The sequence below is a fragment of the Bos taurus genome, chromosome 1 (assembly GCF_002263795.3).
Source record: "Bos taurus isolate L1 Dominette 01449 registration number 42190680 breed Hereford chromosome 1, ARS-UCD2.0, whole genome shotgun sequence".
Lineage (NCBI taxonomy): Eukaryota > Metazoa > Chordata > Mammalia > Artiodactyla > Bovidae > Bos > Bos taurus.
This window is the reverse complement of record NC_037328.1, coordinates 150,545,329-150,571,198: the sequence shown is the minus strand read 5'-3', so window position 1 is coordinate 150,571,198 and position 25,870 is coordinate 150,545,329. Positions and strand designations below refer to the sequence as shown.

The 25,870-nt window shown below is 44.1% G+C and overlaps 1 protein-coding gene across 3 annotated transcripts in view; it reads right to left on the bottom strand.

Moving 5' to 3' along the window:
* Positions 1 to 25,870, bottom strand: part of KCNJ15 (potassium inwardly rectifying channel subfamily J member 15) — a 57,537-nt gene that overhangs the window by 26,200 nt on the left and 5,467 nt on the right. Inside the window, exon 1 of one of the 3 annotated variants that reach the window (XM_010801688.4) lies at positions 10,372 to 10,469. The exons of the other annotated variants lie outside the window; for them this stretch is intronic. The gene's annotated coding sequence lies outside the window, so the exon portion shown is untranslated. Of the gene's footprint in view, positions 1 to 10,371; positions 10,470 to 25,870 lie in introns of those variants that run through there. 3 annotated transcript variants of the gene reach the window in all.

The following is a 25,870-nucleotide window of genomic DNA, read 5'->3' as shown; positions in this document are numbered from 1 at the left end:
ACTCTGGGCTGTGGATAGGTATGTCCTATCTGATTAGTAGCAGCATTAGATTGGAAAACAGATGCACACAGGCAACTCTGCTTGACGTTATGTGGCAGCCTGGATAGGAGGGGAATTTGGGCCAAAATGTTGAGTCTCTTTGCTGAAACTGTGACAACAATTGTTTGTTAATCAGCTATACCCCAAAACCAAATAAAAAGGTTTTTTAAAGATACATAAAATTAACACAGTTTTGTGAGCTGCAGTCCAGGGGGGTCTCAAAGAGTTGAACATGACTGAGCGACCGAACCGATCTGAGTTCAGTTCGGTCATACAACTGATACGAGTTGTATTCCAATGAGCTTTTACAAAAAAAAAAAAAAATATATATATATATATATATATGAGAGAGAGAGAGAGAAATAATTCAGTTCAGTTCAGTCGAAATTTGGATATATATCCTTCTAGAGGCTTTTTAATAAAATGTAATTATACAAAAAAAAAAAAGAGAGAGAGAGAAGGTGCCCAATAAATAGAAAGTGCTTTGAATCATCCCCAAAACATTCCCCACCACTTCTGGTCCATGGAAAGATTATCCTCCACGAAATCGGTCCCTGGTGCCCAAAAGGTTGGGGACTGCTAATGTACAAAGCATAGCCTCAGCTCCTGACCTTGTGAACAGGGCATAGGAAACCTTAGCCTTGACACCAGCTGGTCTGCAGTCTGCTCCCTGCTGAATGGCTTTCTGTCGTCCCCATGGGTTGGTCCTCTACTGACAGAGTCAATGCATTGGGGGCCACCTGCTGAAAGCCCCCTTCCTTCTGCTTTCTCATATGTATTTATTTATAAATTAAATTTTTTAATTGGAAGATAATTGCTTTACAATGTCTTGTTGCTTTCTGCTGTACAACAATGCGAATCAGCCAGAATTATATATATATATATATATATATATATATATATATATATATATATACTTGTTCTCTGTGGAGCCTCCCTCCCCCACACCTCCATCCTCTCCCAGGTCATCCCAGAGCACCAGCCTGGGCTCCCTGTGCTGCACAGCAGGTCCCCAGTAGCTACTTATTGTACACATGGTATATATGTCACCGCTACTCTCTCTATTCATCCCATCTTCTCTTTCCCCTGCTGTGTCCACAAGTCCGATCTCTAAGTATGACAACGGAACCCTCCTGCACTGTTGGTGGGAATGTAAATCCATACAGGCACTATGGAGAAGGGAACAGAGATGGCTTCAAAAACTAGGAATAAAACTACCATATGACCCAACAACCCCACTGCTGGGCATATACCCGGAGAAAACCGCAATTCAAAAAGATGCATTCATCCCACTATTCATTCAGTTCAGTTCAATTCAGTTCAGTTCAGTCGCTCAATTGTGTCCGACTCTTTGCGACCCCATGAATTGCAGCACGCCAGGCCTCCCTGTCCATCACCAACTCTCCGAGTTCACTCAAACTCATGTCCATTGAGTCGGTGATGCCATCCAGCCATCTCATCCTCTGTCATCCCCTTCTCCTGCCCCCAATCCCTCCCACCAGCAGAGTCTTTTCCAATGAGTCAACTCTTCGCATGAGGTGGCCAAAGTACTGGACGTTCAGCTTTAGCATCATTCCTTCCAAAGAACACCCAGGACCAATCTCCTTTAGAAGGGACTGGTTGGATCTCCTTGCAGTCCAAGGGACTCTCAAGAGTCTTCTCCAACACCACAGTTCAAAAGCATCAATTCTTCGGTGCTCAACCTTCTTCACAGTCCAACTCTCACATCCATACATGACCACTGGAAAAACCATAGCATTGACTAGACGGACCTTTGTTGGCAAAGTAATGTCTCTGCTTTTGAATATGCTATCTAGGTTGGTCATAACTTTCCTTCCAAGGAGTAAACGTCTTTTAATTTCATGGCTGCAGTCACCAGCTGCAGTGATTTTGGAGCCCAAAAAAATAGTCTGACACTGTTTCCCCATCTGTTCATTGCAGCACTATTAATAAGTCGTATCTTTTTTTTTTTTTTTTTAGCATTGCTGCTTCTAGGTAGGTGCTTTCCCTACCTGTTCTCACGGGTTAGGTGCTTTCTTTGTGGTTTTGTCTCCCCGAGTATTTATCTCAGTGTAGTGGAATTGCTTACTTGTACATGTTTAATTCTGGAAAAGGGAATGGCAACCCACTCCAATATTCTTGCTTGGAGAATTCCATGGACAGAGGAGCCTGGCTGGCTATCACTGGGGCCCCAGCGTCAGACAGGAAATCTAATTAGGACTTCACAGGTGGCACTAACACTAAAGAACCCGCCTGCAGTGCGGGAAATGTAAGAGACTCAGGTTCAATCCCTGGGTTGGGAAGATCCCCTGGAGAAGGGCATGGCAACCCATTCCAGTATTCTTGCCTGGAGAATCCCAGGGACAGAGAAGCCTGGTGGGCTACGGTCCATGTGGTCACAAAGAGTCAGACACGACTGAAGCCACTTAGCATGGACCCATGCATATGTCTAGTTGCAATAATAATTATCAAACTAATAGCTACCAGTAGCAGAGAACAGACATGTCACCAGTTCATTTACTTGAACTTCTGAGCAACTCTGGTAAAACACTGGTCAAAATAAGTAAATGGAGACTCTAGTAAGTTAGAGAGTTTGCCTAAGGTCACATAACTGGTTAGAACTGGCGACAACATCCAGATCCTGGTCTGTAACTCAAAAGCCAGCTGGCTATCCATCACACCCCACTGCCTCTCACTAGAATGTGAGCTATCATATGTTACCTGATTTATGCCGGTGCTTAGGTTCTGGCAGGGGCTTAGTGTTTTCGAATGTATGAATGAGTGAATGCATGAATGACAACAAAGCGAGCTTGGAATCTTCAAGTTCTGGAAAAGCAGCTTGGGGTCTCCAAAAAAAAAAAAAAAGCTCCTATCTATCAGTTGAATTGATGAGCTAAGTGGAGGGAAAATTACTTTGCCTCAGTCCCTTATTGTGCAGTCCAGTGTTTACCGTTGGAAGACACGGATGGTTCTGTGCCTACAGAGTCAGTGCTCCTAAGCTGCACTGCACCGCCCTGCCCGCAGCCTCACCTGGAAGTGCTCCTCACCCTGTGTTGTTTACTTCCGGCGTCTGCCTCCCCGTCCCTCTCCTCCATGGCCGCACGTTGTGCCTTTTTATCTCCTGAGTGAGCCCTCTTTCCCCCTCCTGCTCCCCTGCCCTTTCACGGCTTCCCCCTCCTCAGCAGCCTGCTGGGTCCTCCTGACGCCTCTCCACGCTGCCTCCCATTCAGAGCCAGGATCTCCCTAACCGCAACCATAACCTTGCAACAAGTAGAACGTGTCCAAGTCAGGGCCCCGTGCCAGTTCTCAGGTGGGTCTTTGGGTCTCACATGTTAAAGTCTATAATCTGTTTTCCCAGTGTCTGAATCTTCCAGCTACCAGTCACATTTCTGGATGTTCCCTCCATGGTCCAGGCTTTGACAATGATGAGTGACTTTCCCTTCTTCCCACCTGATACGACACCCCACCGTTTTACAGCTGCTTTTGCTCCCAATGTCCCTCCTGCCTGCAAAGTCTATCCTAGAACCAGATCCCTCAATGTTCCCTTGGATTCTCCCCCTGCCAAACTCCCCTACTGCTTCTTCATTTAAGATCCCGCTTCTCCTTTACCACTGTAAAGTGTCATATGAATACACTCACCACAGTATCATGGTTTCCTCTCCGTGTTTCTTCTCCCCTTCTACATGCCGGCATGGATTGGACCACAGTCATCGTTTTACCCTCAGTAACACAGCCCCTGGCATATAGCAGCAGATGCTCAAACCAAAAAAATAGAAAATGATAACTCATACTCATGACTCTATAAATGAGTCAATGAATAAATAAGTGGATTAATAGTCTATCCATAAATTAAAGGATGAATAAATGTCAAAGACAGGGCCCAGAACATGTGAGCAGTTTCATCGCGTGTATCATGCCAGGCGAAGTTTTTAAATGGCTTCTTTGAAGTGATTTATATTTGCACATTGTTGTAACTCTGTGGGAAATGAGTTTCCATAGTGTTGAAATCCTCTGGATTAAGAAACATTTCCTTTTATCTGAGTCAGACGCTCCCGGAAGCTGGGCTAACCCTTTCAGCTCGCTCAGTTGATGACTCTTGATGCTGCAGTTCACTAGCATCCTCAGAGTACATGGATGTTCAGATACTGATTTCTCCCCAAGGATGATTTACTTCTTAGAGTATGATTGATTACTTGAAGGATTAGAGGTTTCTACTGGAGAAGCCAATGACTTTCACATGTGCATTGGTTCCTCACTTGCTTAATTCTGTCCCCCACCCCACCTCCAATTAGCCTGAAAATTACTGCAGGGTCCTATTTGTCTCATTTTGAGTTTTTCCCGTAGTCATGTATGGATGTGAGAGTTGGACTGTAAAGAAGGCTGAGTGCCAAGGAATTGATGCTTTTGAACTGTGGTGTTGGAGAAGACTTTTTTTTTTTTTTTTTTTGGAGAAGACTCTGGAGAGTCCCTTGGACTGCAAGGAGATCCAACCAGTCCATCCTAAAGGAAATCAGTCCTGAATATTCATTGGAAGGACTGATGCTGAAGCTCCAATTCTTTGGCCACCTAATGTGAAGAACTGACTCATTGGAAAAGACCCTGATGTTGGGAAAGATTGAAGGCAGGAGAAGGAGGGGACAGCAGAGGATGGGATGGCTGGATGGCATCACCAGCTTGATGGACATGATTTGGAGCAAGCTTCAGGAGTTGGTGATGGACAGGGAGGCCTGGTGTGCTGCAGTCCATTGGGTCACAAAGAATCAGACACAACTGAGTGACTGAACTAACTGATTTGATTTCATTCATTTGGTGGCTATTTCTTTTTATTTGGACACTTTTTATTGTCACACTTCATCACATGTGGGATCTTAGTTCTCTGACCAGGGATTGAACCCACAGCCCTTGCACTGGAAGCACAGAGTCTTAAACACTGGACAGCCAGGGAAGTCCTTCATTTGGTGTCCATTTTTAGCAGCTTTCTCAACAACATCTTTAAGAGACCCAAGGACTTAAAGACCATAGCAAGGTCAAAAGGGAAGGAGAAATTCTCATGGACCTATAGGCTGGGCAGGTGTTTCTTCCACCCACCTCCACCCCAGTTCTTCCCATTAGCCATCAAACCATCACATTTGATCTCTAGGATTTGCTTATTAAATTCAAAGAGGTTAAGTATTGTTTAGGACAGACCATTACCACCTTCTAGTCTTAAGAGAATGGACCTAGTTTCTAATACACTATTCTTATTACCATTTAAAATAGACTATGGAATAAATGGTTGAGGGAAATTGAAACCCACACATGGCTTAGGACTGAAAATGATGACGTGAGTCTTTGAACTCCTGTGGGACACCCTCCACCCTGGGCAGGCAGTAAACTATGGCACTGTTTTTCTTGAAGCTGCAAGTATTTCCCAATGACTCCTAATCACTAACATATTATTAATTCACTTGTTCACTCATTCATTGATTCAGCAGACATTTACACTATTTTAAGAAAAAAGTGGTCTTTGAAATACATCTCAAGAGTCCCTTGGACTACGAAGAAATAAAATAAATCAATCCTAGAGGAAATCAACCCTGGATATTCATTGGAAGCACTGATGCTGAAGCTCCAGTAATTTGGCCACCTGATTCAAAGAGTAGACTCATTGGAAAAGACTTTAATGCTGGGAAAGACTGAAGGCAAAAGGAGAAGGGGGCCACAGAGGATGACATGGTTAGAGCGTGACACCAACACAATGAACATGAATTTGAGCCAACTCCAGGAGACAGTGCAGGACAGGGCAGCCTGGCGGGCTGCAGTCCACGGAGACACAAAGAGACGCAGCTTCATGACTGAGCAACAATAGCAATGTATGCATATGTCATCATTTACTGCACATAAACTGTTAGAGATTTTTATGCCTAAACACTGTCTCATGAACACTTCCATACTTCTATCGTGAAACTTACAATACTTGGTGTTTTATGTGTTTCTTGTGTCTTTCGTCCCAAAAGATGGGAAGCAGTGAAAAGACAGAGACCTTGTCTTATTCTAACACTCCATTTATCTTATCTGACAAGGACTCTTCCAGGAAGGTTACTGAAGATTTCCGGGAAAAGGATGGACTCCAGTGAGAAGAATCACAGAAGTCTTTATGCATATTCTGTAGGAAGAAGCAGACAGCAAAGAGAATTGCCCTCAAGAAGAATTTTCCAGCAAAATATGGGGTGGTAGTAAAGTACTTTCTTAATTGCCCTCACTAGATTGTATCAAAAGGTATATCCTGACTATCAACTATCACTGCATGTAATAAACACCTGGGAAATTGTAAAATGCACTAAAATACTTTGGCTTCACCATAGGTCAGTTGAATCAGACTATTTCAGGGAGGTGGGGTGGTGGGGAGACGTGAGTAGGAGCCAGAATTTGGGTGCTTTTTCCAAGCACCTCATTTGCTCCTAGTATGCAGCCAGATTGGAAGCTATATGGGCAACAGATTTTAAAAGGCCATGGAGATCAAACTGAAAAATTTGACCTTTCAATAGGCAAAAAGAAGCCAGGTGCATCTAGCTAAATAGATTGAGAAGGAAAGAATAGCTATAAAGAGATTATTTAGGAGGCTGTTGAATTCATTAAGCAATGCACGAATCTGGGGGTACCACCACCTATGTTCACCAACAGGTAAGCCTCACACCCCTATTAGATGTGAAGTGGGGGTGGGGTTTAAGAGCTTAGATGACTTGAGTCTGGCCCCTGGATGAAGAGGTGGCCCTGCCTGAGAAGCAGAGGTTGTTGGGGGCAACATGTCGAGGTTGGCTCTGAGCATGTTTCCTTTGAGGAGTCCATCCCTAGAAATTGGGGACTGGCAATGGAGATTCGGAGATCACTGTATAAGATGTAGACATTGACCACCATGAGCCAAAGAGCTCTGCAGAAAAGAAACCAATACAAGAAAGCAGCTGAGTTTAGACTCTTGGGGACTGCCTGTATTGAAGACAGGGAGAACTTTCTAACAAAGTAACTGGAGGAAGAGCACCAGCTGGTGAGACAGTTCTGGATACTCATCAAGGGGATGACTAAGGAGGCAAGATATCAAAAATGAGGACATGATCCAGAGGTCAGAGATTTCAAGGTGAACAAGGAGGCACTGATGCTCCCAGGGGGTTAGGTATGAGACTGGAGGCGGGTACCTGCTTCCCTAAGAGAGGAAGGAAGGGGGAAAGGTTACATTCATTACACATGTACATGTCAAGAGCCCTTATTATTTTCCAGACTCACCTAGATGCTGGGGATACAGAGTACAGACAAGATGCTTGTTCCATGAAGCTTCTGGTCCAGGTGTAGAGAAGAAAAAAAAAGATGAGAAAGTTATAAGAATTTTTTGAGCAGTTGAGAATGAAACTTGAGGAATTAGGCCCTTAGTCCAAGCACTGATGCTTCAGTCCTATGGCATAAGAGGAACAAGGCTGAAAAATGTTGAACAGTCCTGGGCTGCCTCCTGAGAAGCACAGGGAGAAGTGATAAGGACTGGAGAAAGAAGTTCAACCAGCTGCAAAGGCCCTAGATGCTGCTCAAGCACAAGCTGGCATCTTCGGTGACACTTGTCGTGACTTTGCAGCCTGGAGGCGCTGGCTGAGATGTGGGAAGAGGTAGGGTGCTCTGAGTTAGGTATTGGCAAGAGCTCCAGTGGTGCCTGGGACTCGGGATGACAAATAACCATGTTAGAAACATAAGCATTGGAAACCCACAGAATGGAAATGCTCAAGGTCACAGCAGACTCATCAGCTCATGGAGTCCAGATAGTAATTGAGCACATTAAGAAGCCTATGAACTCTGCTATCGAGTTTTAGGAGAGCTGTAATTTGGTATTGCTAGCTATCAATTAGTCCTGTTTTCCTCATCTGTAAAATGAGAGGTTCGGACAAAATGACCTCAGAGTTCTCTCCCAGCACGGTCAGTACTGATCCTGAGAGCACATGTGAAATTCTGAAAGTTAATTTCCTCCCTTAACGTCTACGTCTAATGTTTAACTGTTAGTGTTCGGAAATGCAGCTGCTGAGCAAACAGGACTTGGTTAGGTCTGTGCACACAAAACCCTTAGTTGATCTGTGAAAATACACAACTCAGTTGTGGTGGGAGAAATTGCAAGTGTCATGGGTAGGTGAGCAGTGTAATTGGTAGGTTTTTTATAGGACATTGATACGACTGACTAGAAAATGATTAGAAATGAGTTCTAATATTTGCAAACCTGGGGAATTTCTTTGTGAGTGATGGAAGAAAAGAGAGAAATATTGGTCAAATGGTATTGAGAGAGAGAGCGAGAGAGAAGGATCTTTTCAAATACTAGGGTGATAATAGGTAGGAATATTAGATAAAGTGATGCAAATATGACTTGTCTTTCAGAGCTAAAATTAATTTACAGTAATATCTGTAGGATCTTATTTTAAATATCTATTTTATTGAAGTATAGTTGATTTACAAGGTTGTATTAAATGCTGCTGTATAGCAAAATGATTCACATATGTACACATACATACACACACACATTCTTTTCCATACTCTTTTCCATTGTGTTTTATCACCAGATGATGAATATAGTTCCCTGTGCCATATATAGGAACATTTTTATCCCTCTCAAAATTTATGAAAAAGAGTTAGCCAGACCTTGAGCAAATCTTTAGTCTTTAATAATAAATAATACTAATAATAAACAAAATAATCAATATTAAAGATAAATGTTTAATAATCTTTAATGATGAAAGTGAAAGAGGAGAGTGAGTTGACTTAAAACTCAACATTTAAAAAACTAAGATCATGGCATCCAGTCCCATTACTTCACAGCAGTAGATGGGAAACCAATGATAACAGTGAAGGACTTTGTTTTTGGGAGCTCCAAAATCACTGCAGATGGTGACTGCAGCTATGAAATTAAAAGACACTTGCTCTTTGGAAGAAAAGTTATGACCAACCTAGACAGCATATTCAAGAGCAGAGACATTACCTTGCCAATGAAGTTCCATCTAGTCAAAGCTATGGTTTTTCCAGTAGTCATGTATGCATGTGAGAGTTGGACTATAAAGAAAGCTGAGCACCGATGAATTGATGCTTTTGAACTGTGGTGTTGGAGAAGACTCTTGAGAGTCCCTTGGATGGCAAGGAAATCCAACCAGTTCATCCTAAAGGAAATCAGTCCTGAATATTCATTGGAAAGACTGATGCTGAAGCTGAAACTCCAATACTTTGGCCACCTGATGTGAAGAACTGACTCCCTCAGAAAGACCCTGATGCTGGGAAAGATTGGGTGGGAGGAGAAGAGGACGACAGAGGATGAGATGATTGGATGGCATCGCCAACTTGATGGACATGAGTTTGAATAAGCTCCGGGAGTCTGGCGTGGTGCAGTCCATGGGGTCGCAAAGAGTCAGACATGACTGAGCAACTGAACTGAACTGAACTGAGAGCTTGAGTGGATTCTGAAAACTTAAAATGTGATCACTAGGGTACTAGTGAGCAACTTGCAAATAACAAGTATACACAATCATGTATACACATGATCTTGAAAGAAATGTGCCTAAGTATCTGTGCTTTTTCAAACAGTTGCATGTTTATGCATCTTTCACTGAAATCAAAGTCTTTAAGGGTTAAAACTCAGCACTAACCCTGCAAATTATTTACTTATAAATATTATCTGGATTAATAGCTAATTGCTCTTTATGAAAGCATGTTCAGTGAAGTACTGTTGAAAGGAGTCTTTGGCCTGGGGAACTGTATTTTAGTTTTATATACCAAGGTCCTTGTTTATGCAAATAAATTGAGATTTCAGTTTTACAATATAGGATACAAGTCTTAATTGCTAGCTTTTCTGACAAAAATGAATATTTTATTCACAGCGTCACAGAGTAGCGCGTGGGCTTCCCAGGTTTCTCAATGGGTAAAGAATCCCCCTGCAATGCAGGAGATGCAGGTTCAATCGCTGAATCAGGAAGATACCCTGGAGGAGGGCATGGCAACCCACTTCACTATTCTTGCCTGGAAGATCCCGAGGACAGAGGAGTCTGGCAGGCTACAGTCCTTGGGGTTGCAGAGGAGTCAGACACAACAGAAGCTGCTGAGCAAGCATGCACAGTAGTGCTTATTCATTTTTAAGCACTGGAAGTTTCCAAAGTGAGAGTTTTCTTCAAATCAGTAAGATATATACAAGTTAAAATTAGAGTACGGGAAAAAAATCGTGCCTGAGGTCCATCACTCTGGTTGGATCTTCCAGAAATCCCCTGGTCCTTTGAGGGTGTTTTATTTTCCCTTCCTTTTCTACCACCCTGGTGATCAGTGGAAAGCACTCTGGGGTCTTACCTGGAGTCTAGGTTCCCATCCCAGCTCAGCTCAAGATCCCAGCCATCTGGGGAAGTGATGAAGAAGCCTGGCTCTGCAGAGAGGAAGTGTGAGGTGCCAGGAGGCTGGTTTCTGATCCACACCTCTAGGCTTTCTGCTGACGTCAGAGCCCAGGGCGTGGGCCACAAGTGCCCTCCACCCTGGAGGCGGAACCTGGACATGGAACAGGGGCCTCTGTCCCCACCCCAGCAGCCCCAGCTCACCTCCAAGGACAGAGCCCGTGGGCCAGGAATGCATCTAACACAAGGCTTGGTTTGTGTGCATAAAATACTGTCCCCTTGCGTCATAAGATAATTATATCTGATACAGCCCCAGACTTTTTTTAAGCTGAAATACTGAAAGTGTGAGTTGCTCAGTCATGTCCTACTCTTTGCAATCCCATGAACTGTAGCCCAGCAGACTCCTCTGTCCATGAAATTTTTCAGGTAAGAATACTGGAGTGGGTAGCCATTCCCTTCTCCAGGGGATCTTCCTGACCCAGGGGTTGAACCTGGGTCTCTCGCAATGCTGGTGGATTCTTTACTGTCTGAGCCACCAGGGAAGCCCTATTTGACAAAAATAACTGCCGAGCAGCACCACCACCGAGGCCTGGGAAGCAGCACTGCTGCTGCTGCTAAGTCGCTTCGGTCGTGTCCAACTCTGTGCGACCCCAGAGAGGGCAGCCCACCAGGCTCCCCCGTCCCTGGGATTCTCCAGGCAAGAACACTGGAGTGGGTTGCCATTTCCTTCTCCAATGCATGAAAGTGAAACGTGAAAGTGAAGTTGCTCAGTGGTGTCCAACTCCTAGGGACCCCATGGACTGCAGCCTACTGGGCTCCTCCATCCATGGGATTTTCCAGGCAAGAGTACTGGAGTGGGGTGCTATCGCCTTCTCCGGGGGGGCAGCACAGGGTTGTCTTATTCTTCAGAGGAGCTAGGGGACACCAGGAGTTCTTGCTCTCTCTTGATTTATATCTGGAGGGTTCTGGGACCTTGGGAAATTACCTGGGAAAACCTCACATTTTAGCAGCTCTCAGAGCTGTCCTAGGGCTTCATACTTTCCCTCCTGGGTCTGATCCTGGCACTAAGCCACAGGTTTTGCAGTTGGCTTTTAAAATGTCAGGTAACTACACAGACGCCTGTGGTGGATAAATATTTCAAACAAATGATAACGTGCTAGAAACTTCCCGTGACGTTGGCTGGATCTTTCGTACCTTCTTTACTTGGACCTCCCAGTGCATTCTACAGACCTTTCTTCCCTGCACAGTTCATTCCCACAGTGACCTCAGGACAGGATGTGGACAATCTGCACATGGTAACAAGGACCAGGTCCAGCATCCAGGGCCATAGCACACAGGCTGACCACTTCCCGATTAGAAAAAAGACTAACATGTCTTATAGTCAAAACTGTGGTTTTTCCAGTAGTCACATGTGGATGTGAGAGTTTGACCATTAAGAACACTGAGCGCCAAAGAGATGCTTTCAAACTGTGGTGTTGGAGAAGACTCTTGAGAGTCCCTTGGACAGCAAGGAGATCAAACCAGTCCATCCTAAAGGAAATCAACCCTGAAGCTCCAATACTTTGGCCACCTGATGAGAAGAGCTGACTCATCAGAAAAGACCCTGATGCTGGGAAAGATTGAGGGCAGGAGGAGGAGACAACAGAGGATGAGATGGTTGGATGGCATCACCGACTCAATGGACATGAGTTTGGGCAAAGTCGAGTAGATGGTGAAGGACAGGGAATTCTGGTGTGCTGCAGTCCATGGGGTTGCTAAGAGTCAGACACAGCTTAGCAACTGAACAATGACATGTCTTATAGGACTTCTGTTCGGAATGAGAGTTCAGAGAAGGACATGTTGACAAATGTCAACAGTTTAGGAAAAGTAGGACTCCTCTTTTTATAGAAAAACGGCAAATATTTAACTGATTTTCTGATTCTTTCCATTCACTCCTCTCCTCTGTTTCCAAATTATAAGACAGTTCAGTTATCTGGCATCCCTCTGAGTTTGGGCTCCCCTTTTCCTCTTGGGTTCCTCCTGGGATAAGAGGAGCCCTGGTGACAGGTCTCAAGCACCATCAGCTCCACTACATGCTGCAAAACCCCAGGTGAGTCACATGACCCCCAGGCTTCCATTTCCTTATCTTTAATAGGAGAGGAGTTCACACTGATTTCTCTGATACCCCCTGAAGCTTTAACTTTCTATGAAGTGAATCTTCAAGATAAAGCAAAGAGAGCCTGAACTCCATATGTGTGCTCATCTAAGCATGTACAGCAGTTTTATAAGAACACCGGTCTGGGAGGCTGCCCTGCTCAGTTTTGCCACTGAAAAGATGCAGAAAGATGGAAGTTCTTGCAGCTAAGACACCTGCTGATTCTGGTGTTTCCTGGGGCTGCTGGGAACTTGGCTCCATGAGATGAGAGCCATGCTGCCACTCAGAAGCATCTTCGGTTATTCAAGAAATTGGGATAGAAACATATCTGGTGCATTTGAAATTCTTTATGAGGCACGTGACAGGTATGGAAGTATGGTGACTCAGGTGATAAAATAGTTACGCACTCTCTTAAACATTAACATGTTGATACATATTTTTAGCCTATTACTTTAAAGTGAAGAGTCAAGTATTGTCTTGATACTCTCATAAATATACAAGGAGGATGAGCTATCAAGCCATGCAAAGACACGAAGACAACGTCAGTGTATATAGTACTAGGTGTAAGAAGCCAATCTGAACTGCATGACATTCTGGAACAGGAAAAACTGTGGAAACAGAAAAGGAACAGTAGTTGCCAGAAGTTAGGGAGGGGAAGAATGAATAGAGAGGTCTGAGGGATTTTTAGGGCAGTGAAAATACTCTGGTGGTGGTAGTTTAGTCGCTAAGTCATGTCTGACTCTTTGCAACCCCATGGACTGTAGCCCCCCAGGCTCCTCTGTCCATGGGATTTCCCAGACAAGCATACTGGAGTGGGTAGCCTTTCTCTTTTCTGGAAAACACTCTACAAGATATTATAATGATGGATACACACCATTACACATGTGTCCTAACGCACAGAATGTTCAACACCAAGGGTGAGCCCTATGACCATCAATGGATTGGGGATGGTTGGGATGGATCAGTGTATGTTCATCCTTGATTAAAAAAAAAAAAAAGATCTACCATCTGGTGAATGATGTTGATTATATGGAAATCTGTGCTTGTGTGGGAGCAGGCAGTGAATGAGAAACCTCTGAACTTCCCTCTCAATTCTGTTGTAAACCTAAAGCTGCCCTAAAAAAGGTATTGAAAAAATAATATGTATAATTTTAATATTTATATTTTTATTATGCTCATATTATTGTTCAGTGATAAAGTCATATCTGACTCTTTGTGACCTCATAGACTACAGCACGCAAGGCTTCTCTGTCCTCCACTATCTCCTGGAGTTCGCTCAAGTTCATGTCCATTGAATTGGTGCCGTTATCCAATCACCTCATCCTCTGCCAGCCCTTTCTCCTTTTGCCTTCAATATTTATATATATTTTTGTACACACATGCATGCACACATATATATATACACACTCTTCATATACATATACACTCTCTATATATGTATTTATAATTATTTATATAAATAAAGGTGGAGAGAGGGCAAGGGAATACTACTTCTCTGGTCAAATTCAGGGGTTTGTCATAGTCCTTTAGTTTTGACAAAGTGAGATGGATCATTCATCATGTATTCATTTATTACTATTTCATGGTCCATTTGTCTGGAGCATTCTATGACAGGGAAGCCATGTGATCAAGTGTAAATGTGTAGGGTTGGAGCCACACACAGACTTGGGTTCAAATCTCAGGTCTTCTGGTTACAACAGTGGCGGGGAGGGGCAAGTTACTTAAAGTCTGAAAGCTGGAGTCAGGGTTGATCTAACAGGGTCACCTTGGTGAGGAAGTGAGATGCCTTACGAAAAGTGATTGGGCTGGTGACTTTGAACAAGGGGCTTAGTCTCCTTGATTTTCAGCTTCCTTTTTTTACAAAAGAGAGATGATAAAGCTCACCTGGCATCAGACTGGGATGGCAAACAGTGAGCTGAATGTGCCCAATTCAAGGTGAAAATAGGACTCTGCAGAGGGTAGTCAGCTGGCTTTTACTCAGTCAAGTGTGGCGTGACCTTCACAGTCCCGGGGCTGGTAATCTGATGGGGAAGAAGGCAGGAACTGCACCCAGCAAATGTCCACATCAGGACACTGATATGTGATTAGGTCTTAGTGGCAGGGATACACTCTTCGTTTGATTCAGCCTCAAGAAAATGAAATTTAGGAAGCATGCAGCGGTCAGGCTCAAGGGGGGAAGGGAAAACCCGAGCCTAACATGCCTTGAAGAGTCGTGAAGGATGGATAATGAGATTCTGAGAGTTTTCAGGGAAGAGACCTTGCAGACAAAGGCAACAAGGTGGAATGAAATCTAGAAGCAACAAAACGGGGAGTGAAGTCAGGTGTTGGAGACCCTGATAAGCAGGTCCTAGAACAGGTAACTGCCGGGCACCATCGTAGACGCTTTTGACTACCGGGTCCCACAGAGCCAGTTAGGACTACTGCTGACTGTGAACATCTCCACCTCCCAAGGGCACCTGGTGTTCCTTCCCTGCCAAATTCACTCTGTCTCCTCTTTTTGGATTTTGGGAGACTTGCGGTCTCTTTCCATTTCAGCCTGTGCAGTGTGTAGTCAATTTATAGTTCACAGAGGCTTCTCCCACACCCATGTATGTTTTCCACTGAAGTCTGTACTTTTTCCTAGACCCACCCAAATTCCAGGGCATAGTTCAATGGTATGCCAAGTTCATAATCTTTCTCTCTGTCATTCTCCTCTGCTTGTAAAACCTAGGAGAAAGTTACCTTTTGAATGTGTCTGTGTACTTTTAAAAGAAAAGAATGAAGGATCTCCAAAAAAGTTACAAGAGTAATTTCTAGTTTAATTTGCATTGAGAACTACAGTCATTTCTAGAGGGAGGCACAGTAAACTAGTCTTGCCGAAACCAAACTCTCCTCCATCAAAGTTTGAGTTGTTACAGGAGTATAGTCCCTTTTAAAAATTAAAAAAAAAAAGTAAAAAGCGGCCTACAGATATTGTATGGGGGATAACCTAGACTGTGGAATGGTGAGTTTCTTTATAAAGTAAGTTTTTCAAAAGCATAATTGTATAAAAAGGGAATTAGGTCCTCAGGGAGGAATGGAGGGTCATTTTGAGAATGCCAGTTCCCTACTGATTCATAGAACCAGACGTGGTTTCCCCACATTTTTACAAAAACCAGCTCATCAGGCTCTCCTGTTTTCTTCTTGTGAGTCAGAATTTCTCCAGGTTTACCGATAAGAAGCTAAGAGGTTAGATAACTTTCAGAGGACCACACAGCCCAGAAGTGAGGACTCCAAGAAGTGAGGACTCCAACGCAGGGATTCCACTTTCAAGTCTAGCTTTTTATTTATGTATTTTTTTTCCACCAGCTGCCTTAAAGAAAAACCTTGTGTTGCCCTTGGGGTGGGAAGTGATGGTAAGGGATCAGTGGAGGAGAGTGGGGAATGGGGAGAGAAGGGACCAGCCTCTGTTGATTGCTTCCCGTAAGCCACGTAAGATACACTGAGGCTTTGATGGTTAGGGCACCTCACCCGAGGGAGTCTGCACACCTGAAATTCACATCCAAGAGTGTCAGTACCAAGTTCAAAATCTCTTCCTGAGACTGCCTGGCCCTCTTCACAGGTGGCCTCTCTCAGGTTTCCACATTATTTGCCTTGAGGCTTTCCTCACTTCCCTTTCATCATTTTTTCTCTAGGGCTTCAAGAACTCTTCTCAAACACACTCTGGAAAAAAATAAAATCTGCATTTTCTCCCTCCCCTCCCCTACATTTTATGATTTTGAGGTCCTCCTTTACATCTTCATGTTTATCCTTTTACTGTTCAATATAGTTATCAGCTATACATCAACAAAAAAGTTGAAAAAAAGAACAGTTATCAGATATTCATATTCTCTTATCCAGGAGTTTCCAAAAGATTACTCACTTGATTTTTTTCTAAACAAATTAAGACTTTGATTTTTTTAAAAAAATCTACTCACATATTTTTCAAAACTACTATAAAGTAGCATTTTAGGTGTTGCTTAACTTTTGCTTGGGGTTTCCCTGGCGGCTCAGATGGTAAAAAATCTGCCTGCAATATAGGAGACCTGAGTTCGATCCCTGAGTCAGGAAGATCCTCTGGAGAAGTGAATGACTACCCACTCCAGTATTCTTGCCTGGAAAATTCCAAGGACAGAGGAACCTGGCGGGATACAGTCCATGAGGTCGCAAAGAGTTGGACACGACTGAGTGACTAAGACACGCACAAGTTTTGCTTAATCCTATTACAGCACCAAAAAAAAGTAGAAGATCTTCCCAGCAAAACAAACTTTAAACTGTAAGTTCAAAGCCAGCGGCAAGGAATTGTTCTGAAGGACCTGGCTTTGCTTGCTTGCTCTCTCTGCATCATTGAGACTATCTGCTAGGTCCTGCTGCTGCTGCTGCTAATTCGCTTCAGTCGTGTCTGACTCTGTGCGACCCCATAGATGGCAGCCCACCAGGCTCCTCTGTCCCTGGGATTCTCCAGGCAAGAACACTGGAGTGGGTTGCCATTTCCTTCTCCAATGCATGAAAGTGAAAAGGGAAAGTGAAGTTGCTCAGTCATGTCCAACTCTAGCGACCCCATGGACTGCAGCCTACCAGGCTCCTCTGTCCATGGGATTTTCTAGGCAAAAGTACTGGAGTGGGGTGCCATTGCCTTCTCCATCTGCTAGGTCCTGTTTGTGTTCAAAAGGTTGCTGATCTTATTAAAAAAAAAAAAAAAATCAACTTGAAAAGTTTTGCTTTAATCATGGCAGTAATTAGCAAATCTGGACACTGCATTATCTTTTCTTTTTTACTGGAAATACATTCAAGAAAGGACTTGTACTTTATCCAGAGTGTCTCAGAAAGCTAAATCACAGAACTTGCAAAGACGAGGTATTCATGCTGTTCCCAGGGGCTGTGAGTTGATAGAATCTTCCTTTGGGTACACATATAACCAATCTTGAAGCTAAGCATAGACTCAGATGGTAAAGAGTCTGCCTGCCGGGCAGGAGACCGGAGTTTGATCCCTGGGTTGGGAAGATCCCCTGGAGAAGGGCATGACAACACACTCCAGTATTCTTGCCTGGAAAATCCCATGGACAGAGGAGCCTGGTGGGCTACAGTCCAGGGGGTAGCAAAGAGTCAGACATGACTGAGCAACTAACACACTTTAAAATCATGATGTATATTAAATTATGGAATAACTTGATTGGCTTTAAAAGGAAAGGGAATGGGTTAAGCATACTTAAACCAGGAAATAAAGGGAAAGAAACTTGTGGCATTATCTGATTTAGAAGTAGCCATCCTCCAAGCCCTCGCTCAGTTGGTAAAGAATCTGCCTGCAATGCAGGAGACCCCAATTCAATTCCTGGATTGGGAAAATCCTCTGGAGAAGGGATAGGCCACCCACTCCAGTATTCTTGGGCTTTCCTGGTGGCTCAGCTGGTGAAGAATCTGCCTGAAGTGCGGGAGACCTGGGTTCGATCCCTGGGTTGGGAAGCTCCCATGGAGGAGGGAAAGGCTACCCACTCCAGTATCCTGGCCTGGAGAATTCCATGGATTGTACAGTCCACAGGATCACAAAGAGTCAGACATGACTGAGTGACTTTCACTTACTCACTCACTCATTCTCCAAGCCTCTGAGACTCTGATTTACCAGTCAAATGATAATCTCAATTCCTCTGACTTTTTATCTGGAGGGTGAGTTGGGAGGGAGCTACACAGCCCTTCTCCCCCATCTTTTCTTCAGACTCTCCGCTGCTTCTCTCCTTCAGCTTCCACACAAGTTCTTGTGTTCTCTGACATGTGGGCCAGAGGGGTATTAGTGGCAGTGTCTTCAGAAAGTTCTTTCTGCCTGTTGCTACTGGGTCAGAAGACTGTGTAGTCTTCCAGGGGCTGCCCTGATTATCCACTCGCTTTCTGCTTGGTGGACTTCTGTTCTTCCCCTTCCCACCCTCAGTCATATCCCCCAGGTCTTACTTGCAGCCTCCTTTATTTCTCTTTGTTCTCTCTCAGCATCCTTGGCCTTACTCTCTTGGCCATCCCTGGCCCCACTTCTTTACTTGTGGCTCCTCCCTCTGAGATTCACTCTGTTTCCAGCATCCCCTGGTTCACCTCCCTTAGAGAACTGCTCAGAACAGACTAGTCCAAAACTTGGCTCCATTGTTCTCCATATATCAAACTACTTCTGGTTTCGGGGTCCAAACAATGGTGTCCCCTTCTCCCACCTGCCTGTCCGGACACTCCCTCATTCCTGCCTAATCTAGACTCAGCCCAGGCGTCCTACCTTCTTAGTGCATCTCCTGGGTGTCCCGTTCCCTCTCTCCTGCCCCTGCTCTGCTCCAGTTCCCCATTCCCTTCTCCCAGACTCTCAAAATACCCTTCTGACAAGTCGCATAACTTTCCTGCTGGGATGATACTCAAGTGCAGCTCAAGCAAAACCTTCAGTGACTTTTCATTGCTTTGGTGTTATTCGCTAAGCTGTGTCCAGTTCTTTGCAACCCCATGGACTGGAGCATGCCAGAATTCCCTGTCCTTCACTATCTCCCAGAGTTTGCTCAAACTCACGTCCATTGAATCAGTGATGCCACACAGCCATCTCATCCTCAGTTCAGTTCAGTTCAGTTCAGTTGCTCAATCATGTCCGACCCCTTGTGACCCCATGGACTGCAGCACACCAGGCCTCCCTGTCCATCACCAACTCCCAGAGTTTACACAAACTCATGTCCATTGAGTCTGCGATGCCATCCAACCATCTCATCCTCTGTCGTCCCCTTCTCCTCCCACCTTCAATCTTTCCCAGAATCAGGGTCTTTTCCAATGAATCAGCTCTTCGCATCAGGTGGCCAAAGTATTGGAGTTTGAGCTTCAACATCAGTCCTTCCAATGAATATTCAGGACTGATCTCCTTTAGGATGTACTTGTTGGATCTCCTTGCAGTCCAAGGGACTCTCAAGAGTCTTATCCAACACCACAGTTCAATAGCATCAGTTCTTCAGCACTCAGCTTCCTTTATAGTCCAACTCACATCCATACATGACTACTGGCAAAACCATAGCCTTGACTAGATGGACCTTTGTTATCAAAGTAATGTCTCTGCTTTTTAATATGCTGTCTAGGTTGGTCATAACTTTTCTTCCAAAGAGTAAGTGTTTTTTAATTTCATGGCTTCAGTCGCCATCTGTACTTTATTTTGGAGCCCCCAAAATAAAGTCTGTCACTGTTTCACTGTTTCCCCATATATTTGCCATGAAGTGATGGGACCAGATGCCATGATCTTAGTTTTCTGATTGTTGAGTTTTAAGCCAACTTTTTCACTCTCCACTTTCACTTTCATCAAGAGGCTTTTTAGTTCCTCTTCCCTTTCTGCCATAAGGGTGGTGTCATCTGCATATCTGAGGTTATTGATATTTCTCCCCGCAATCTTGATTCCAGCCTGTGTTTCTTCCAGTCCAGCGTTTCTCTCATGATGTACTCTGTGTATAAGTTAAATAAGCAGGGTGACAATATACAACCTTGACGTACTCCTTTTCCTATTTGGATCCAGTCTGTTGTTCCACGTCCAGTTCTAACTGTTGCTTCCTGACCTGCATACAGATTTCTCAAGAGGCAGGTCAGGTGGTCTGGTATTCCCATCTCTTTCAGAATTTTCCACAGTTTGTTGTGATCCACACAGTCAAAGGCTTTGGCATAGTCAATAAAGCAGAAGTAGGTGTTTTTCTGGAATTCTCTTGCTCTTTAGATGATCCAACAGATGTTGATCTCTGGTTCCTCTGCCTTTTCTAAAACCACCTTGAACATCTGGAAGTTTGCCATTCAGGTATAGCTGAAGCCTGGCTTGGAGAATTTTGAGCATTACTTTACTAGCATGTGAGATAAGTGCAATTGTGCAGTAGTTTGAGCATTCTTTGGCATTGCCTTTCTTTGGGATTGGAATGAAAACTGACCTTTTCCAGTCCTGTGGCCACTGCTGAGTTTTCCACATTTGCTGGCATATTGAGTGCAGCACTTTCACAGCATCATCTTTCAGGATTTGAAATAGCTCAATTGGAATTCCATCACCTCCACTAGCTTTGTTCATGGTCATGCTTCCTAAGGCTCACTTGACTTTACATTCCAGGATGTCTGGCTCTAGGTCAGTGATCACACCATCGTGATTATCTGGGTCATGAAGATCGTTTTTATACAGTTCTTCTGTGTATTCTTGCCACCTCTTAATATCTTCTGCTTCTGTTAGGTCCATACCATTTCTGTCCTTCATTGTGCTCATCTTTGCATGTAATGTTCCCTTGGTATCTCTAATTTTCTTGAAGAGATCTCTAGTCTTTCCCATTCTGTTGTTTTCCTCTATTTCTTTGCACTGATCACTGAGGAAGGCTTTCTTTTTTTTAAATTTATTTTAATTGGAGGCTAATTACTTTACAATATTGTGGTAGTTTTTGCCATACATTCACATGAATCAGCCATGGGTGTATGTGTGTTCCCTATCCTAACCCTCCCTCCCACCTCCCTCCGCACCTTGTCCCTCAGGAAGGCTTTCTTATCTCTCCTTGCTGTTCATTGGAACACTGCATTCAAATAAGTATACCTTTCCTTTTCTCCTTTGCCTTTAGCTTCTCTTCTTTTCTCAGCTATTTGTAAGGCCTCCTCAGACAACAATTTTGCCTTTTGGCATTTCTTTTTCTTGGGGATGGTCTTGATGTCTGCCTCCTGTACAGTGTCATGAACCTCCTTCCATAGTTCTTCAGATCTAATCCCTTGAATATATTTGTCACTTCCATTGTATAATCGTAGGGATTTGATTTAGGTCATACCTGAATGGTCTAGTGGTTTTCCCTACTTTCTTCAGTTTAAGTCTGAATTTGGCAATAGGGAGTTCATGATCTGAGCCACAGTTGGCTCACCCTGTGTCACCCCCTTTTCTTCCAGTTCTCAATCTTTCCCAGCATCAGGGTCTTTTCCAATGAGTCGGCTCTTTGCATCAGGTGGCCAAAGGATTGGAACTTCAGCATCAGTCCTTCCAATGAATATTCAGCATTGATTTCCTGTAGGATTGACTGGTTTGATCTCCTTACAGTTCAAGAGTCTTCTCCAGCCCCACAGTTTGAAAGCATCAACTCTTCAGCACTCAGCCTTCTTTACGGTCCAACTCTCACATCTGTACTTGACTACCAGAAAACCATAGCTCTGACTCTACAGACCAATTTCTCAAACAAGGTGAATAAGAAAGCTCACTGGAGAGCCAGTAGTTTCGAGAACTCAGAGGCACCTAGAGTGACTCAGCCTTTGGTGAGTGCTCAGAAGTGTCTTCCACCATCAGTATCACCTGGACTCCAGTCATCTCTCCCGACTCCCACGCTGCCCATGCCAGACTCAACCCCTCTGCCCACTCTGGGCCTCCCTGCCTTCCCTTCGGGTGCACCCCTGTGTCTGCCATGCTCCTGACCTCTGAAGGCTGCTCCTCCCCATCCTGACATTAAAGTCCTATTCATTCTCCCGGTTTGTCTCCAGTGCCCAAGGTCTTTCTCAGATCCCCGAATGGACCTAGTCTTTCCCTCTTGGACTCTCCTCAGCCCTTTGTTAAGGCCTCACTTAACGCTCATCACATTCTGCCTGGTGCCACGGTTGTTCATGGGTTTTGAGTATGAATATTATTATCACTTTTTTTTACAATTTTGCCCCTCCATCCACATGCACGTGGCCTCCCAGCAGGGGAATGCAGATTCCTTGAGATCACAGACAGTCCTCTCCTCCTGTATCATCTGAGACACCTCACCCAGCCTCCTGCAGAGCGAGTTGCCAGCACATGTGTACAAGTGGACAGAACGGAGTGTCAGAGCCTAACCAACCAAAATACTGATGGGCATTGGTGAAGAAACCCATTAAATGTGTATTTCGACCAACCACAGTGCTAGGAGGTCACAGATCATTTCTTCACATATTGAAAACAAAGCAAAACGCTGTGCCAAAGGGCTAGTTAAGAGAGCATCCCCAGGATATTGGACTTTAGATAAGTTAATACCCACAGTTACAAAATGTAGGTTTAACTATCCATACCCTTGTGCGGATTCTGAAACACCATGTACAGGCATGCACTACCCCCAGTCGGAATGATACGCATTTGATTGTAACCACAGAAAAGTGGCTCTTCTCAATTTTAGTCCTATAATATTTCATCTTTAAAATGGGCAAATCTTAGGAAATTCTCTTCATCTTAAAATTCAAAACACATTGTGAGCCAAATACCCTCATTGCCACAGGTATGCTAACACAGACCGTATCGAAACATAGCATTTGAGGGAGCCTGAAATGATGTGAATTCCCTGTCTCCTGGATGGGTCTCGCCATGGATCAAATCACCCTTTCCTGCCTACTAAGATCGCAGTAAATTCTTTCTGTCCTTCCTTTCCATTATTCTCTTCCCCAGGATCAAACTTTCAGCCCACACAGAGCACTGCTGGCTCCATATTTATTATTTTTTTTGCTTTATTTCAATTTTCTTCTTTCCAAAATACACTGTGTGTGTGTTTCCTATTTCCACTGCGTGGGTTCACCCAACTGCTGCCACAGCTACTGGTGGCCTGCTTCTTCTCCCTCATACAAATACGTTTTGCTCTTTAATAACCCCCGTTAAGCAATTCCAACAGCCAATCTACCACTTTGCAAATATCATTAAGGGAGAAAATGCCCTAGTCAGGAGTTTTCAGATAAATGTATTTTCAAAACACCTCAGGCACAGGGTTCTGTCCTCTATGTTTGCAGGATGGGGTGGGTGTAAATCATGGTTCAACTGAAGATGTAATTATAGCAGAAATCATGCCTTCACGTCAATGCATGTTGATTCAAAAGCATTGCCCGAGGAATTATTTAGACTCAGCTCTGGGAGCACAGAGACAGAATAAGGTAAAATCTCCACTGACGTTGAGCTTACTGCCTGGTAGGGGAAAGAGGCAAATAGACAGACCATTGTAAAGTGGAGTGATGTGGGATCAGTCAGCTACATTCTGGATGAAGAAAGCTTATAACCTCACTTATAGACAGTTAAATCATAGCCCTAATGAGCAACAGAAAAGAAGAAAGGGATCTCAAGAGGCAGAATTAATATTGTTAATTATAATTCTTTTAATTATAATAGTCATTATAATTCTTTCAAAAGAATTATAAAACATGGTGTGAGTAAAACTAGGTTCAGGGAGAGCCTAATTGATTTCCAGGGTCAAACATAAAACATATTTTAAAACATACGTTTAATTCTGAAGCACAAACACAATTCTGCGGCTATAGGTCTGTGTACATTTAGTTTGTGGTTTCTAAAAAATAGATGAAAACTCATGTAAGTAAATGATTTCATCAGACTGCTTCTTTGAGACTTACCTTTATTTTCTTTTCCATCTACCATTAATTCATGTTAATCTGTGTGAGGGTGTGTGGGTGTATCTCTGCAGACTCATTCTAATCCTTCTGGGAATGAGATGCACAAGAGAAACAAGGGCCTTCCCTGGTGGCTTAGGGGTAAAGAATCTGCCTGCAGTGTAGGAGACCAGGGTTCGATCCCCGGGTCGGGAAGATCCCCTGGAGGAGGGAATGGCAACCCACTCCAGTATTCTTTGGTGAATTCCATGGACAGAAGAGCCTACAGTCCATGGGGTCACAAAGAGTTGGACACGACTGAATGACTTACACTTCAAAGATACAAAGAAACAAAAAGGAAATCCGTTTTTTTGTGGCTGAGTCCTTGAGGCCACTTTGAAATCCCAAAAGCTGGCCAGTCACCTGCACGTCCCCAAAGTACAACTCACAGCCAAGTGGAGTATCAAAGTCATAACGTGTTTTTCCCTTGGACAGTGTGGAACCTCTCCACCCCACACCAATCAGAGTCTGCGTAAGTGTCCTTGATGGGGTCATGCGAAATATTAGTCAGAGGACTGAATCGGAGTTGCAAGGAGGTGGAAGGAGGTGGCAGGCGGCTTTGTAGTCCAGAATGGTTAAACATCTTGGGATTCAAAGTTAAAGGATGTCTTTGCTGCCAGATCTCTTAGACTGTTCATTATGGTAATGATAACTGGGACCTTCCAAAGGGAACTTTATAGACTATGATGAATTTCCCAAACTTATCAGAAAGAAAAGTGAAAGTGAAAGTCGCTCGGTTGTGTCCTACTCTTTGCAGCCCCATGGACTATACAGTCCATGGAATTCTCTAGGCCGGAATGCTGGAGTGGGTAGCCTCTCCCTTATCAGAGTATCTGCTTAGTCGCTCAGCCGTGTCCATCTCTTTGCGACCCCATGGACTGTAACCTGCCAGGCTCCTCTGTTCATGGGGTTTCTCTAGGCAAGAATACTGGAGTGGGTTGCCATGTCCTCCTCCAGTGGATCTTCCCAACCCAGAGATCAAACCCAAGTCTCCCACATTGCAGGTGGATTCTTTACTGACTGAGCCACTAGGGAAGCCCAATCAGAGTATAGACCTTCTTATTTCCTACAGGGCAAGGAGCACACAAAACTCTCCCCAGGACCCTTTGCTGACCAGTAGAGCTTACCAGGAGAGATGCTGCCTTACTTGTATTGACTGTGTTTTGGGATGCTCCCTTCAGCCTTCTGGCTAGGGAATTTCTCCTTTCCCTAGACTCCTAGGACAAGCAATAGACAGCCAGCTTCTGAGGGATCTTTCTCAAGTTTCCAAGAGACTGAGTCACAAAGGCATCGGAAAGGAGCCTTCACTCCCTTAATCTCCCCAAGGCAGTAGGAGTCAGGGAGGCTGTGAATTCAAGAGCTGAACCCCTGAGTGTTTCTTGCTCAGATTATCATGCCATCCATGTCAACAAGAATTGAGTCACATGACATGAAACCACCTCCTTTGTTAAAGAGGGATGCTGAGACTAACGTCACTATGGAAGCACTGTTCAGAGGGCAATTGTTAAACACTTAATCTAACTATAGATTTGAAATTTACAAGCAAGGCAAAATTTTGAAAGCAAAGCCCCATTGTATTGTGACATTGTTGGCACTTGAATATTCCCTCTATATCTCACCGTCAGTTTCATTATTAAGCGTTAGTTGCTCAGTCATGTCTGACTCTTTGTGACCCCCATGGGCTGTAGCCCTCCAGGATTCTCTCTCCATGGAATTCTTCAGGCAAAACTACTGGAGTGTGTTCCCTTCTCCAGGGGATCTTCTCAACCCAGGGATCGAATCTGGGTCTCCCACATTGCAGGCAGAGTCTTTACCATCTGAGCCACCATGGCTAAACACACACACACACACACACACACACACACACACTGCCTTTGTCAGTTGCAAATATATGTCTGCAAGTGATGTAGCTCACTTTTCGCTTATACATAGATTCCTTCCATTTGTTCCATTCCTT